Source organism: Aythya ferina (genome assembly GCF_964211825.1).
Source record: "Aythya ferina genome assembly, chromosome: 1".
Classification (NCBI taxonomy): Eukaryota; Metazoa; Chordata; class Aves; order Anseriformes; family Anatidae; genus Aythya; species Aythya ferina.
Genome location: NC_140296.1, coordinates 49958935 through 49975842, shown reverse-complemented (window position 1 = coordinate 49975842; position 16908 = coordinate 49958935). Strand labels below are relative to the sequence as shown.

The 16908-nt window shown below is 36.1% G+C and overlaps 1 long non-coding RNA gene across 1 annotated transcript in view; it reads left to right on the top strand.

Moving 5' to 3' along the window:
* Positions 1 to 2477: 2477 nt before the first annotated feature.
* Positions 2478 to 16908, top strand: part of LOC311430310 — a 215896-nt gene continuing 201465 nt past the window's right edge. The window contains exon 1 of the long non-coding RNA XR_014688690.1: positions 2478 to 2631. This is a non-coding gene — a long non-coding RNA (uncharacterized lncRNA). The remainder of the gene's footprint in view (positions 2632 to 16908) is intronic.

Genomic DNA, 16908 nt, shown 5'->3' with positions numbered 1-16908 from the left:
ACACTCAAACACATATATTCTTCTCTCTTTTACTTAAGTTCAGGTCCAAGAGTGGAATTCACCCAGCCTTGTTTTGTTTCACTGCACCAAAGTTATATGTCTACATTTATCTTTTTCACACTAAGCTCTTAAATTAATTGGATAAAATAGTCTCCCAACTATTTGTTGGGAGATACTTATACTTTTCTAATTGTTATGGTTTCACACTGATAGACAGCTAAGCTCCACCACACCACTCTCACTACATCTCCTCAAAAGAACAGGAGGAGAAAATATGATGGTTAAAGTCTCACAGTTTGAGATAGGAAAAGGTAGATCATTCACCAATTACCATGGCAGGCAGAACAGATTAATTTATTGCCTATTAATAACAGACTAGAGCAGTAATGAATGAAAAGCAAACTAAAAATACCTTTTCTGCCATCCATCCTCTTCTACCTCTTCCCTCCTGACTGATGAAGGACCGATGAGGAATGGGGATTGCGATCAGTCCATAACACTTTGCTGTATGCTGCTCCTTCATAGTCATTCTCTTTCCCTGCGCCATCTTGGGATGCGGTCCTTCACAAATTGATACAACATGGGCTTTCCATGGACAACAGATCTTCAAAAACTGCTCCAATATGGGTCCATACCAAGGTGTCCATCTTTTCAGTAATGGATTGCTCAAACATAGGTCTCCCATTGGTCTCCATCTGCCAGATGCTCCACTAGGGACTGTTCTCCTCGTACTGTCCCAGAGTCCACTCCTGCAGGGGGTCTCCAAGGCTTCATCCTATTTCCAGTCATATCCACGTGCCCCAGTGTAGGGTCCTCCATGGGCTCCAGCATGGTACAAGATGGGCTTCAAGGGGATTGTGGAATAATTTCTGGAGGTGATTTATTAATACAAAGGGTATTTCCACATCTTAAGAGAATGTACGACAATGAGGAAAATACCAGGGTGAAATGCAGCAGATATGCAAGGCATCTGTGCCATGATAGTCCCCTTGGCAACATAACCTGCAACCTTAGGTATTGGTAACACCAGGGGAGCTTGGTGTCCTGACTCTAAGAGATATAGCACAGAGGGTGGAACAGGGTGAAGACAATATGGCCAGGCTTTGTGTTATCACTGAAGTCATGGAGAACTTGATGTTACTATGGAACTGATAGATTTCATGGCCGGCCCTGACTCTAACTGATAACCAAATAATGTCCTCTGGGTGAACTTTGCTCATTATAATTCCATTATAACACCAAAACACACCTCCATCCCAAAAGCTACCCATCTCCAAGGTGTGACTGCTCTTCACTGAGCATGTGCTCTGAATTTTTCTAAGCCTATACCTTTAAAGCAAAAGCTAGAAAATTTTATACCAGTCACAGTGAAGACACGTATGACTACAGTCACTCAAGTTCCACCTGAAAGTGAGAAAATAGTATAAAAATGGCTCACAAGAGGAAGAATTTTAGAGAAAACTCCATCACAGACAAGTTGGGGGGACATCACTTATTTCTAGGGTCAGGCAATGGGCTGAACTTCTCTTCCCTGTCATAGGGACTTTTTTAGGATGAGATGCAAACTCATGGTTAAATCAAGTGTTCCCCCAGGAACGCAAACATCCTCTGTAGAGTTGTTTCATAAGTTAACTTATATGTTAACATGTGAAACAAGTATATAGGTTGTGTTAGTCATATTCTTGGTATCTGCACGTGCTTTGCAGACTGGTAATCACCAGCAATCCAAAAGAACATCGGCTTCTATTGCTTCAGTAAATGACATCAGTCATTAATCTACTGGACTGAAGGTGTATTGCACTATTAGTGCATCCATGATTATGGTAATTCAACATATTGAAGGTGACTAGACTTTAGTGTTGAACTGGGAATCATTCAGAATCTACGACCAGCTGCTCCCAGCACCTCTGATATCTGAGAAGCTGAAACACAAGGGGGTTTAGGTCCTGCCAAAATTCCTTACCCTTTAATGCAAAATGGACAGCCTTGTCCATTATGGCCTCCCCACAAGCTTCAGGGGAACTTCTGCTCTGGCACTTGAAAAACCTTCCCTCCTCCTTTTTTACTGACCTTGGTGTCTGCAGGGATGTCTCTCTTTACATTTTCTCATTCCTCTCTCCTAGGTGCTGTTGTGCAGTGTTTTCTTCCATTTCTTAAATCTGCTCTCACAGAAGTGCAACCAATGTTGCTCATTTACTCAGGCTTGGCTGGTGGTGGGTCACTTTTGGATATAGCTGGAACTGGCGCTTACCTAACCTGGAGCAGCTTCTGGGCTCTTCTCAGAGAAGCCACCTCTGCAGCCCCTTGACCCAGCAAAACCTTGACACATAAGCCCAACATATTCCACCACAACACTTCTATCTATAATGGAACTTATTGCAGTTTAGATTAAAACAACTGAATATTACACAAATTAAATTATATCTGATTAGTAAACTAATGGCTTACCTGACCACTAGACATGGTATCTTCGGGTGCAAGACCCTCCGATTTCAGCGCGGGGAAGCAAGTGATCGACTCAATATGAGTGGTAATACAAGCTTCAACTTTATTGCGCAGATATCCATATATTTATACACACAGCTATAATTATGCCTACTGGTCACTATCCTATTGGCTAAGCCTAAAAGTGTTGCAAAAATACTTTTTCTCCTACTTGTGGTTACAGTGCATAAGCTACTCCCTTATCTTCCCAGGCCTCAGATCCACCTGTTTATCTCTCTCTCAAGGACAGACTGCTCCTTGCATATTTTCACAAGAATGCTTCTCATCCGGCCTACTCCATGGCTATAAACTCTGTATTTTCTTTGTCTTGCTTGTACAGTTCCTCTAGGGACCCGTGCCCTTGCTCTTTGAGCCATTCTTCAACAAGTATCTGTTTAAAATGAACCTGATTTTGCTAACATTCTCTGTTACATATTGAATGTCCAGTTTCTTTCACATGTGCGTGATAAGAAATTATAAAATTGTCAGATGCTTCCTAAAAAATAATCTCTCCTTTCTAGGTTATCTTAGTAGTGACTGTCTCACCGTGGAGAGCTGTGGAGAGTACAGGGTACTAGCAGAGTTTTGTTTATTATTTTATGTGTTTATATTACTAAATTATTATAGTTTCTTGGTTTTGTTATATTCAACATATATCAATGCTATCAATCAACTATTACATTATGATAATTGCCCAGAGAAGTTGTTGATGCATGGAAATGTTTGAGACCATATCTGATGGGTCTTTGAGAAACCTGATCTAGTAGAATGTGTCCCTGCCTATGGCAGGGAGGTTGGAACTAGATAATTTTTGAGGTTTCTTCCAACTGAAACAATTTTATGATCTAATAATTGCACAATCAGCATACCATTATACATAATTAATAATTTGCTTTGTTTTGCATACTAAATACATGTAATATAAATATATATAAATATATAACAGATGTTAACCATTTTATCATTATGCAGCATGTGTTATTTCAGTCTCAGTCTGAATGAACATAACCCTTTAATATTAAAGTATGCATTTAATGATGAGTTCCAAGATTTTTGGAATGGAACAAATGGAAATTTCTTCAAATCGGCAAGAACTGGACATGTTTTATAGCTTCTATAATTTCACTTGCATAGATCATTTTATAAATTGTCATAAATGTGTTGACCACAAAGAGTGGCAATAAACTGCCTCTGGTATAATATAATGAAGAATCAGGATTGTCCTCTCTTCTTGTGCCTATTTTGAGACTTTCTTCGATTTTTATCATATTACTCTATTTACTATGCTTTCTGCTTTAATATTTTTAGGGAGTTGAAGACCACCTAAATTTCATTGAGGGAGAACCTTTGTGTTAAAATCAACCTGATGGGTTTCTTGTTATGCAGAACTGTCTAACTGTGGGAAGCTCTTACTGTAGACTGAGAATTTCCCAGACACTCAGCTGAGAGCAGAAATGTTGATTGCATAAATTTCTCTAAATATTCAGGTTAATGTACCTAAGTTACACAAGGATTTTAAGAAGTCTGATTTGGTCATGTTATTCACCCTGAATTATCACTCTGACAGTGCTGTAACCTCTTTATTCCCAACTAAATTGAAAATTAAAACATGATACAGAGATCTATGTTTTAAATTCTAATCTACCTTTTTAAAACTGAACTGGTATCTTTGGTGAGCATCCTGATTAATTAGCAAGCAGAGATCCTATGATCTCCGTCTTCTGTTGAAGCTGAGACACTGCTGATGGAAAATCTGACTATTATTGAGAAGATGAGGATAGCCAATATGTCCTCTACTCTACAGAAGAGATATGAAGTAGACTGGATTACTCCTAGCAGATTACATAAAGTTTTGTTGACTCAGAAAACTCAAACTCAAAAGTCAACATTTCCTAGATCTGAATGTGCCTTGGGAGCACCAATGTGAGGACTAAATGACCTGCTTCTCTTGCCTGCCTTCATTTCCCTCCCTCTTCTCATGTACTCCCAATGTTTTAGCAGCAAAAAATGTCAGTGTGGAAACTGGAAGGGAGAAATGCAGTCTGTGTTTCTTATACAGCTAATCAATAGAGGTTAATACTTGACCTGGGTAGAATAGTAGAATGTCTCTCCCTTTGCAGATTTCAGTCTCTCTCTGTTGATTTTATAGGAAACTTAAATACCTTTTTTTTTTTTTTTCTTTTTTTTTTTTTTTTAAAGTCAAATTCTGCAACAGAAAACCTGGCAACCTTCCCAATAAGGGGACAGGATTTAATGCGAATTGATTCTTTCTCTCTAATTGGGTGATTATAAATCTAGCTAGAAAGTGGCAAAGATGTTAAGATCTAAACCCAATTCCAACTGCAAATTTGCAATAAATTTTTAAAGTGTGAATTTTGTGACTCAGTAAACTTTCTTATCTGGCTATAACAACTAAGCCATGTGACTTCATCTGTTTGAAGAAACATAAAAAAAAAAAAAAAAAAAAAGTTATAATTAATATTACTATGCTCGTTTGTTTCATTATTTTGCGATCTTGTGGAGTGTTTTGAAGGAGACAAAAATATATCAAAGGACATGGAGAGCTGAAGGAACAGTACTTACAGAAAATCTGGGGGAACAGAGCTCTGGAGAAAGCTCCCGAATACCAAGTTTTGCATGTTTGTGGAGACTATCAACAGTTCCTGTCTTCCAGGTCCATGCATAGTGATAGCAAATATATGAAGTTCTTCCTATAACTAGTTGCCTGCAGAAACTTTCTGCTGAAAAATATATTTAATCTTTAAGGTTTAATTCCATATAAATCAAGTCTAAAATGAAAACAGGGTTTCAATCCTTCATGACCAGTAGAACTACTGGTGAATCCAAAAGATGGAAAACCAATGGCAAGTCTGTCATCAGGCCTGAAATAATGATTCCAAGAAACAGCTATGGTAAAGTACAGTATAGTAATATCTTTGCAGAAAGCTTAAACACTTATGCAGCCACGCTTAGTTTATATAGGTTAATTGCAGAGAAGGTAGCTGAAGAAACTTGAAAAAATTTATATATATATGTATAATGATATATATATATATTATCATTATATATATATATAATGTTTAAAATCTAGAATACTGGACTTTGTTTAATTAAAATAATATGAAAAATGAAGTTGAAAACTAATGAGAAAGTGTGTATTGTATAGTTAAATGTCAGTCCATATATTACACAGCTGACCATAAAAAAGTTTTGTAGTGTTCATAGTAAATGAATGAGTAAGACTTTTGACAAGCCTAGCTGATCAGAAATTATGTAGACTGGTAACGCAGAAGTGATAATGATTTGCTTTTGATGTAGAAGTGCATTGGGTAATAAAATTCTTATAATAAATGAATTCATTTTACTATTACTTGACAAAAAATGTTTTGATAGTAGACTGTTTAAACACCAGAGTTTAGCTAAGAAATTAGGGGAAATACTACAGCAATAAAGGAATTTTATGGAGTGTATTCAAGGTTTTTGCATGACTCTGTTAATGTTACAAATATAGAAATGATGTCAGTGTAAATTCTGATTTAGCTAATGACAGCCAATGAATCATAAAAACTATTTTGATATACTATTATGCATGCATGTTAGGCAGTTAGAAAGAAAAAAAGGATAAAGAAAAGAAAAGAAAACAAAACAAAACAAAAAACAACAAACACCTTCACCCTTTCCCCTGTATTCTTCTGAGAAACCTAAAATCAATAACTTAATATAATAAGCAATATACAAAGAATTCTGAAACTCTAGATTTGTTTTGTTTTGTTTTGTTTTCCTCTTAGCAAAAGCAAACTTCTTAATGAATGTTGGGCAAATCAACAAGAACAAAAAAGAAGACACACTCAAGAGTGAACTTTAGTCAAAGTATTTTAATTTGAAAGACATATGATTCACAGGACATTTATCAGAGGGGTGATGTTTCTGTCACAGTATATGCTTGCCAGAAAATCAAAGAGGGATAAGGATTCAAGTTTTATTAATGTCTCAACAAATAGAATTAATATCTTGTAGATAACTCTAGTTGAAAGAGAAAGGCACTATAAATCTTCGAAGATAGTACTAATAGGCTGTCTCTTAATAGTAAAGGCTAAAATATGAGCTGAGAAGTTTTAGACATACTGTAATCTGGAGATAACTGCAACAGAGCGAAATAATACAATAATATGTTCTTGCTGCTAATAAGATGTAAAATACATACATGAAATGAACAAAAAAAAAAAAAGAAAAAAAGAAAAAAGATGAAATAAAGTAGTAAAAGACATAGTAGAGCTTACAAAATATGTGATTGAAAAACTCAAGATGAAAGGCATTCACTGTAGAGAATTAAACCCTGTGTTGTATGCTGCTTTATACTGTGCTATCTATTGAGAAAAAAAAAAAAAGTCACCAGACCTGACTGATTTCTTTAAAACATTTTTCAGAATATGTACCAGATCTACTCTGATAATAATGTATGAAACTAGTGTTCTGTTTATACATCGCTCAAGGCAAAATTAGGGTGTTGTGTACTGGGTCTGGCTGGAATGTTAACTTTCCCGGCAGCAGCCCATACAGTGCCGTACTCTGTACTTGTAGCTGGAACAGCAGTGTTACCACACCAGCGTTGTGTCTACTGCTGAGCAGCAGTGGCACAGCATTGGGCCTTTTTCTAACCCTTCTAGGAGGTGGGCAAAAAGTGAGGAGAGAAACATCACTAGGGCAGCTGACCTAAACCAATCAAAGGGATATTCCATACCATGTGATGTCACACTCAGCAATAAAAGGTGGAAACAGGAAGAAGAGGGGAGGGGTGGGCTCTTGTTGAGAAAACGTCGGTCGTCCTCTCGAACACCGGCTGCGTGCGTTGAGGCCTTGCTTCAAGGACGTGGTCAATCATCGCTCATTTGTGGGAAGTAGAGAGTAATTTCTTTCCTCTGCACTTCCATATAGCCTTCATTTATTTTGTTTGTTTTCCTCCCTTCTTTTTATTTTTCTTTTTCCCCTTTCCCTTTTTATTTCCCCTTACTTAAATCATTTAGTTCATGGTAGTCTTTATTTAATTATTATAATTATTTCCCTTTAATTAAATTATCCTTATCTCAACCCGTGAGTTGTTCTTTGCTTTACTTCTCCCCCTCCTCATCTAAAGGAAGGGGAGTAAGAGAGCGGTTGTGGGGTTTAGCTGCCCAGCACGGTAAAACCACCACATGTTGTCATATGATTTATGACAAAACAGTATTTAACATAGTATTAACAAATACACAGTACTTAACAATACATCTGTATTTGTTTTGGTCTGAAATAATTAACTGAGTTCCAATACAAATGAAACAAGTCTGTTTACAGGAATGTGGTGGTTTAACAATGATGGGCAGCTAAATACCATCACTCTGCTCTCACCGTCCCTCCTCAACAGAACAAAATATAGTGAAAAAAAAAAAAGAAATCTCATGTGCTGAGATAAGGACAGGTGATCACTCACTAACTACCATCATGGGCAAAACAGACTCAGCATAAATATGATTTATCGCCTATTAACAACAGACTAGAGACTAGAGCATTAATGAACAACAACCAAAAAATAATAAATTAAAAACACCTTCCCTGTTACCCATTCTCTTCTACCTCCTCCCCCCTGACCAATGCAGGGGAACAGGGAACTAGGATTTTTGTGAGTCCTTAACACTTCGTCATCTGCCACTCCTTCATAGTCACTCTCTTATCCTGCTCCAACATCAGATCCCTTACATGGGATGCAGTACATAGTTACACTGTTTTTATTTCTGGAATGTTATACACTTTAACAAAAAGAAATTAGTTAATTTGAATTCAAATTTATTTTTTATAAAAATTCCACATTTGCTTTTTTTTTTTTTTTTTTGTAAGGGTAGTTGGACTGTAGCTGAATGCCTTGGGAAGTCTTTTTCACACAGTTTTTTCGCATTAGAAAAAAAATTATATTAGAAAATCTGAGTTGTACCATTTATACTGGTTTTATTAGTAGCAGCAGAAATTATTCAGTTTTTAATAATTCAGTTGAAACTGAGCAGGGATTTTACAGTATTAATTGTCCATCATAGAAATGCACATAGCTGTACTGTTATTATAACCTTGAACAACAGTTTATTTTTATCTGACAGCTGAAGGAAATCTGTATAACATTTTATTTATTTTAATTTTTATTTTCAAGATCAATATTTAGGAAAAACAGGCAAATTATATTCATCTTAAATAGAAGTTATTCTAAAATTTCCAAACCATCATGAATTATGTTTGGCTTTCCCTTTTCTGAGAATTTTCTTTTTAATTGCTACTGTATACAGATTTATATAATATTGTTAAAATACAAATATTTTAATTGTGTGATTTATCCCCATATGTTTTGAAGTACATTAGAATATTTGTTAAATTCTGAATTGCTCCAGCAATTATTAAATACGTATTTAACAGTATTGATAAACTGTCCTCTGAAGATGTCCATTTTTCTCTGTTGACTACAAGGATGCCCAGGCTAACACCAACTTAAAGGTTTCACCCACTGATGTATAACATAAGAGAGCTGAATCTCACCTTTCACTTTCATCATTTTGTGTTGAACATATATTCAGGTTACATATATACCCTCCTCCTCCATACACACACAAAGAAGAATAAAAAAGAAGAAATTAAAGCCATTTACAGAGTATCTTCAAGAACTCATTTACATCTTATTCAAAACACTCCTAGACCTTTATACAAATATATTTCTATTTTGAATCCATAAGCATTTATTGCAGTTTCTAATTATAAGCATATATTAACACACTGTATCCCGACATGCTCAAAGTAGCTACAGGATTGCTTCACCCATGTTTCATATTGGCCAAAAATTTGCACAACCCCATTAGTGCATCTCTGAGCCTAAGCTAATATGCTTTATTTTGGACATCACTTCATAACGAAGATTTGGAACTGACATCACTGAAAATCTGAGATGAAATATTCAATTCTTCTAAATCTCTGTGAACTTTATTGTGGAACTATATTTCTCTTTTGCTTCTCAAAAGCTATTTAGAGGCATATATACTTTAGGAAAATATTGAAAATACTGATGAAATGGAGGGACAGTGTTGAAATGAAGAACAATGTAGCACTCATAATTTTATTTGCTCCTAAAACAATGTCATATTCAGTGTAAAATATATCATTATGAAAATCCATGTCCAGTTTGTATTCCTGGCATATATTAGATATTGTTAATACAATATGGAAAAGAGAAATACCAAAGAAAACAAGAAATTATACTGTGTGTGTGAGAGAGATAGAAGCAAAACAGAAACATAAATAGAAAAGAAGGTTCAAAGGTTTTTACTACTAACATCTATGCTAAAGATGAACTGAATAGATTTTCTCTATTCTGAGTGGAAAGTAATCACAAAATAAGTCTTGAATAGCAAATCTTCTGCTAGGTGAAATTATATGCATACCATCTAATTATAGTTTGCAAAGAGTGCCATGTTTATAACTTTAGAACGTTAAAAAATAATTTGTCAGTTTCATAAAAAATCTCTATAATATAACCATTTATAATTTTTGACCTTTTCAGAGTGACACAGTGAATACAGATGTTAAAACCTAAGTAGTAGTAAAGTCTTTGTATAGAAAGAGACATCTTAAAAATAACATTTTATTACTGATACAGCTGTTATTGAAATACAGCATGATTAACAAAAGGCAAAATACAAAAAACACATATTGGTTTTGGTTAATATAGGATACTGAATAAGGGCTTCAATAATATATATTATTCAATTTCCTTATAAGTAACTGAATAAATACAGCTTTTCAGGTACACTCTGATTTGTTAATGAATAGGTGCCATGCATTACTAACCCAGTTTGCATACTAGCAGAAGTGTCTGAGAAATCATTGAGGTAAGAATCCACAGAGGTGGGATGAGAAAGGAAGGGAACCATTCATTCCACAATAAACAAACTGTTGGAATTAATTGCATTTCATAGATTATCGGGTTTAGTGTGATATGAAGTGTCTGAAAAAAAAAATTAGAGATTACTGGAAGTGTGTTTACAATGCATTGTTCTTCCCCAAAATTCCCAGCTTCTGGAGTTGTATGATTCCTTGAGATCACAGAATCACAGAATTGTCTAGGCTGGAAGAGACCTCCAAGATCACCTAGTTCAACCTCTGACCTAACACTAACAAGTCCTCCACTAAACCATATCACTAAGGTCTACATCTAAATATCTTTTAAAGACCTCCAGGGATGGTGACTCCACCACTTCCCTGGGCAGCCCATTCCAATGCCTAACAACCCTCTCGGTAAAGAAGTTCTTCCTAATATCCAACCTAAACCTCCTCCCCTGGCGCAACTTTAGCCCATTCCCCCTCGTCCTGTAACAACATGCATCCTGCAACACATGCATCTCTGAAATAGACATTGTCCCACATACATCTGTCCTTGTTCAGTACATTGATTTAATGTATTTCAAGATTTATGTCATAATGAGATGGAATTTAGTAAAGAAAATGTGATTGTGTAACTAACTGTTTTCTACACTTTAAGATAGTGAAGAAATTGAAAATTATTTACAGAACAGTTATTGTTATCATGAAAAGATTTGGAAACATACCCTAGAGATGCAAGAAGTTCAATTTCCTTAGTTTTCAGAATAATGGTTACAAAATTTGGTGATCATGTGTTATTAACAAGCAACAAAATGTGTAAGAGATTCTACACTAACATCAAGTGTAGCAAACTTAATGATATAGCAAAACGTAATAGCTAGATATAGCAAAGATATAGCAAGATATAGCAAAATGTAATAGTGAGAACCTGAAACAGGTAAAATCCTATCTAAAAAACACATTCTTAGATTAAGAGAAGCAATAAAGATTGTAAAGAGTTTGTTTGTTTGTTTGCTTTTTAATTAAAGGGCCTAGGAGGAATGGAGGATCATGTTAGTCCATGCCTTACAAACATATCTCAGTTAACAGACTGATAGAGATTTCTGATACACAAATGATATCATAAAACATGTATCAAGTTAAAAGCATTAAAATAAAGCAAGATCTTGTTTATTTACTAACTAGGGGATCCACTGCTACTATACACTTTGAAATACATTTCTCATGCTGCTTTTTTGTTGAGATTAGGATATTGGTTAGCCACATGGTTCCATACAACAATAACAGTACCATGTTGGAAAAAAAGTACTATTTAGGAATTATGACGTGACACTGGACAAAAATTAGAAGGCTTATAAATAATAATACCAATGAGTCACTAATATTTGGTGTACAAAAATTCATTGGTTTGAACTCTTTTTTTTTTTATCATAAAAGCTCACCATTATTTCAAACAGATTCACCTAATAAGTGTACTGGAGGAAGTAAGGAAAGTAGCAAAGAAGTATTTAAAATCTGCAATAACAACAACAAAAGAGAAAAAAAAATACTTTCTCTTACCTTTTATCAATATTCTCTAGCCCACAGCTCTGAAGGCTGTGTTGTGGCAGGGAGATGTAGTAGAGCACTTCAATTCTCCCATCCTTGGCCAGTGTTTGATGGTCAAGAAGAAGCCAGAAAAGCTTGGTGCCATTATTGGTGAAGTGTAATAACACCAAGAGTTTCATAACATGGATAAATGTCTTGAATTGCAGCAGGTCTATCAGGCTACTTGTGATGTCTCTCTGCACATATTTTCACATAGGAGGCACTATTGTATTAAAAAATCACAGAATCACAGAATTTCACAGAATTTCTAGGTTGGAAGAGACCTCAAGATTATCGAGTCCAACCTCTGACCTAACACTAACAGTCCCCACTAAACCATATCACTAAGCTCTACATCTAAACGTCTTTTAAAGACCTCCAGGGATGGTGACTCCACCACTTCCCTGGGCAGCCTGTTCCAATGCCTAACAACCCTCTCGGTAAAGAAGTTCTTCCTAATATCCAACCTAAACCTCCCCTGGCGCAACTTTAGCCCATTCCCCCTCGTCCTGTCACCAGGCACGTGGGAGAATAGACCAACCCCCACCTCACTACAGCCTCCTTTAAGGTACCTATAGAGAGCAATAAGGTCGCCCCTGAGCCTCCTTTTCTCCAGGCTGAACAAGCCCAGCTCCCTCAGCCGCTCCTCATAAGACTTGTTCTCCAGACCCCTCATCAGCTTTGTTGCCCTTCTCTGGACTCGCTCGAGCACCTCCATGTCCTTCTTGTAGTGAGGGGTCCAAAACTGAACACATTACTCCAGGTGCGGCCTCACCAGAGCCAAGTGCAGGGGGACAATCACTTCCCTAGCCCTGCTGACCACACTGCTTCTTATACAAGAAGTCTTTCTTCCACCACAGCTTTTTTTTTTTTTTTTTTTTTTTTTTTTTTTCCCCTCTATCTATTCAGATTATCTCAGTTCTGTTGATAAACATTTTTCTGTCCGTTTACTTTCTCCATAGATCTCTATTGTCACTAAATTTACACAGCACTGGAACTTCAGAGATGAAAGAAATGGTTTTCTGCCATGTAACATGCTGCTTGTCATGGAAAGTAATAATAATAACTGTTATTATAAATATTGCAGATATGTTCTAATATGAGGAGGTGTGAAAATGTGCGGGTACTACAGGATACTTTTGGAGAATGGCGAGTGAAGTTGGGGTGTCATAAGATGTCTGTAAGTGCATCCTATGCTTCCTGTAAGTGGCTATCAAGTGCCTGCACTGACATTCAGGACTTCTTTGCAATATGACCCAGTGGACATGCCTCCCAGCTGGAATATTCCAATACGCCAATAGCAAATGAAAGAAAAATGAAAATTTAAATAATATTGTAATTTATCACAGACTTTCTGTCTTGAAATCTTTCCCCCAATGACAAACTTGGTTAAATCCATCTGACAGTTTCTATACGTATAACAGTAGTCAGACATACAGAGATATACTGAAATACTAAAAGAAAAACGTTTAGATGTAGAGCTTAGGGAAATGGTTTAGTAGGGACTGTTAGCGTTAGGTCAGAGGTTGGACTCGATGATCTTGAGGTCTCTTCCAACCTAGAAAATTCTGTGAAATTCTGTGAAATATATTAGTTTTGTTGGAAAAGTTGGGCATAAATAGATCTAGCCTGTAGTATATTGATTAAAGCTCATTGCCAACCAACTCATTTTCTTTGCTGGACTTATTTTGCATCCAGAAAAATTCTTCATTTTACTTCAGACTATATGTGACAGGAAAAAGAGCTTCCATACTCCTGTTGTTGAAATATAAAACAGTTCAAAAATTGCAAGTTTTCTTGCTGTTGTTATTCTGTAATGTGATGTCACGGAAGAAGATATTTCACTTTCTGTTCAAGACAGCAAAATATATATATTTTTTCTCAGTGTCCCATTAAATGTAACTGCAAGATGTAATCCATCCAAATATTTTAAGGGCTTGACTTTGTTAAAAAAAATAAAAATAAAAATCTGGATTAAATGGCCCTAAATAAAAGATTATCATTAGTAACATTAAAACCTGTTCAAGTAGAACTCACTCATTAATTCAGGACCATGAATTTAGAATCCTGTTATAATTGTCCTGAGTGTTTGCACCCTCTATTTTTCTCTTTAATAACCCATGGTTTTGCTTCCCTCTACAGTGCTGTCTTAAAAATTTGAACATCTTTTCTGTTCAAACTAAGGCTCAATAGTCCTTTGCAGTTTTATAGTATTCAGGCAGATGAGGACAGAGAAATCCCCAAAGAACTTCCTAACAGATTGTGTTTTCCTTTGGGAAGCAATTATTTTGTCCTTAGAGCTTTTAGTATACTTTCTGATTCTTCCCATACTATATTGCTTGTAGTTCACTGTTTCTGAAAATGTCATAAAACAATATTTGCTGATTGTCATAATCTTAAAAAAAAATAGAAATAAATAAATTAGCATAGACCAAAATATATTTCTATTTTATTTTTTTGTAGTCAACTATACTATATATATGTTATATAATATATGTATGTATACAAGTCATATTTTCAATTATATTTTTAATATTCACAAACACATTTAGGACCATTCAAAGCCCCAGTATTTAAGCTATTAATGTTAATCATATTTAAACAGTGTTTAGAAATATTTTTGATATTGAGGAATAGGGTAACTCTCAGCTACATATTAAGAGTTCACTACCATGTTGTAATTTCCATAGGGAAATTGCATAGGAAATCAACCCAAATTCAAGGAAACGTGTAATAGCTATAATCTGTAGCACAAAATTATTTGGTCAGACGTTACCTGAAGTGCTTAAACCAGGGAGTAGGAAGCAGAAAATGGGAGGTCAGCTATAGTCAGTGATAAGATATGGGTAATTTAGAGCTGAAGTACTACCTAACAATTTGAATCACTGTCTAAAGGTGTCTGTCTCTTTCTGTTCATGCTGTAAGAAGTTTAAGCTAGCGTAGTCTCACAGACTCACAGAATCACAGAATGGTGATGATGAAGCTTTCCAGCTATATACCTAGTGAATATATTTATAGTTAATGACAGGAGCAGGAAAGTGTACACATAAAGGTTTGTAAAACCATCTGGCAAAGAAAAATCCAGTGCCTTATAGGGTACTGAATATGTTGATTTAAGAGAAACTCTTAAGCCCTGTTTAAATTTGTCATAGCTATTACTGTTATATATCTATATCTATCTATCTATCTATCTATCTATCTATCTATCTATCTATCTATCTATCTATCTATAAATTCTATTGATTCCCTCTACAAAACAATTCAGATTTGGATTGCTATTTGTAATGATGTACTATTTTTAGATAGTAAAAAATGTTTCCTGTCCCCTTGAGATTACAGTAAAATAGGTAAAGGAAGAAATGATCAGAAGGTGATTTAGAATCATTCAGCAGGTCAGTGTCAGAGAGTAAACAGAATCAGGTTTTCTGATTTACTCTCATCTAGTATTCTGTCTAGCAGGGCAGATGTTATATGCCCTGCTATAACAGTTATATGTTAATGTGTTATGTAACACATTAAACAACATTCTGTCAGGTGTGTGGCATCAAGGAGGTGCAGATATGGTGACCACACAAAAGAAAGCCATGTGCTTCTGGTCCTCTGGCACCCAGTAGGATTAATGCAAAGCTGGGAGCTGTTGTAAAGGTAATGTGACTGTAACAAAATAGTTCTGGCATAAAACGACTGTTTAAACATAGACAGAAGAAAAATTCTGCCAGCCCAAAACTCAACCTGAGAACCAGAATCCTTGAAGTGTGACTGACTTCCTCATATGGGAGGCTACCTCCCTCAAGGTAGGATCAGAGATGCCACCTGTAAGCTTAAGAGCTTAGTATAGCCTTTGGATTTTTACCGAATCCTGCTCTTTCATGTACCAAAAATGTCACAATAGGAAGTTTATCAAATGAGATTTCAGGGCCCTAGGAAGATGACTGAAATATTCAGGAGCACAAGTAGTATTTTCTTCAATCTTCCCAGTAGAGATATGGAAAGAAACAGACAGGCCCAGGTCATTAGTGCCTGGATCCAAGACTGGTGCCTCCACCAGAAATTTGAGCTTTATAATCACGGAAGTGTCTTTGAGACAAAAGGTCTGCTCAGGCCTGATGTGACCCACCTGCCTCAATGAGGGCAAGGTTTCTTGGCTTGTAACCTGGCAAGACTGATTGACAGATCTTTAAACTAGGATCAGTGGGTGAGGGAGATATCATTAGGGACACTAAGGTTAAGCCAAGGAGTGATACAGCATCATCTGGCAAAGCTAATGATAACATCTGTACCTCTCCAGGGAACACTGCAGGTTCAGGAGTACATCTGAAATGCTTGTATACCAATGCACACAATATAAGGAACAAACGGGATGAACTGAAAGCTTTCAGCCTTTCCCAGAGCTATAATATCATTGGTATTATTGAGCCTTGATGGAATGAACCCCATGAATGGAGGACTGTGATGGAGGGCTGTTCAAGAGGAGCAGGAAGGGCAGGCAAGGTGGAGGTGTTGCACTGTATGTAAGGGAGAAACTAAACCATACAGCCCTTGATATTAGAGATGATGTGGTGAAGAACCTCTGGGTGAGGACTAAGGGAGTGGATAGGAAAAAAGACATTGTTGTGGCTGTCTATTGACCACCCACCCAGGACAATGGCATAGATGAAGTATTCTGTAGGCAATTAGGGGAAATCTCTGGATCAGTTATCCTGATCCTTATGGGAGATTTCAACTTCCCATACATAAAATGGGAATATCATACTGCCCGGACAAGCAAGTCTGGGAAATTCCACAGGTATGTTGAAGATAAAACTTCATGCCAAAAGCACTTACTGAGTTAACAAAAGAAGGTTCTAGATCTGTTGTTTGAGAATAGGGAAGGCCTTGTGGGAGAGGTGGCAGTAGGTTTTTCTGTTTGTTTTGTTTTGGTGTAAAGAGAAAAAAATCACCCTCGAT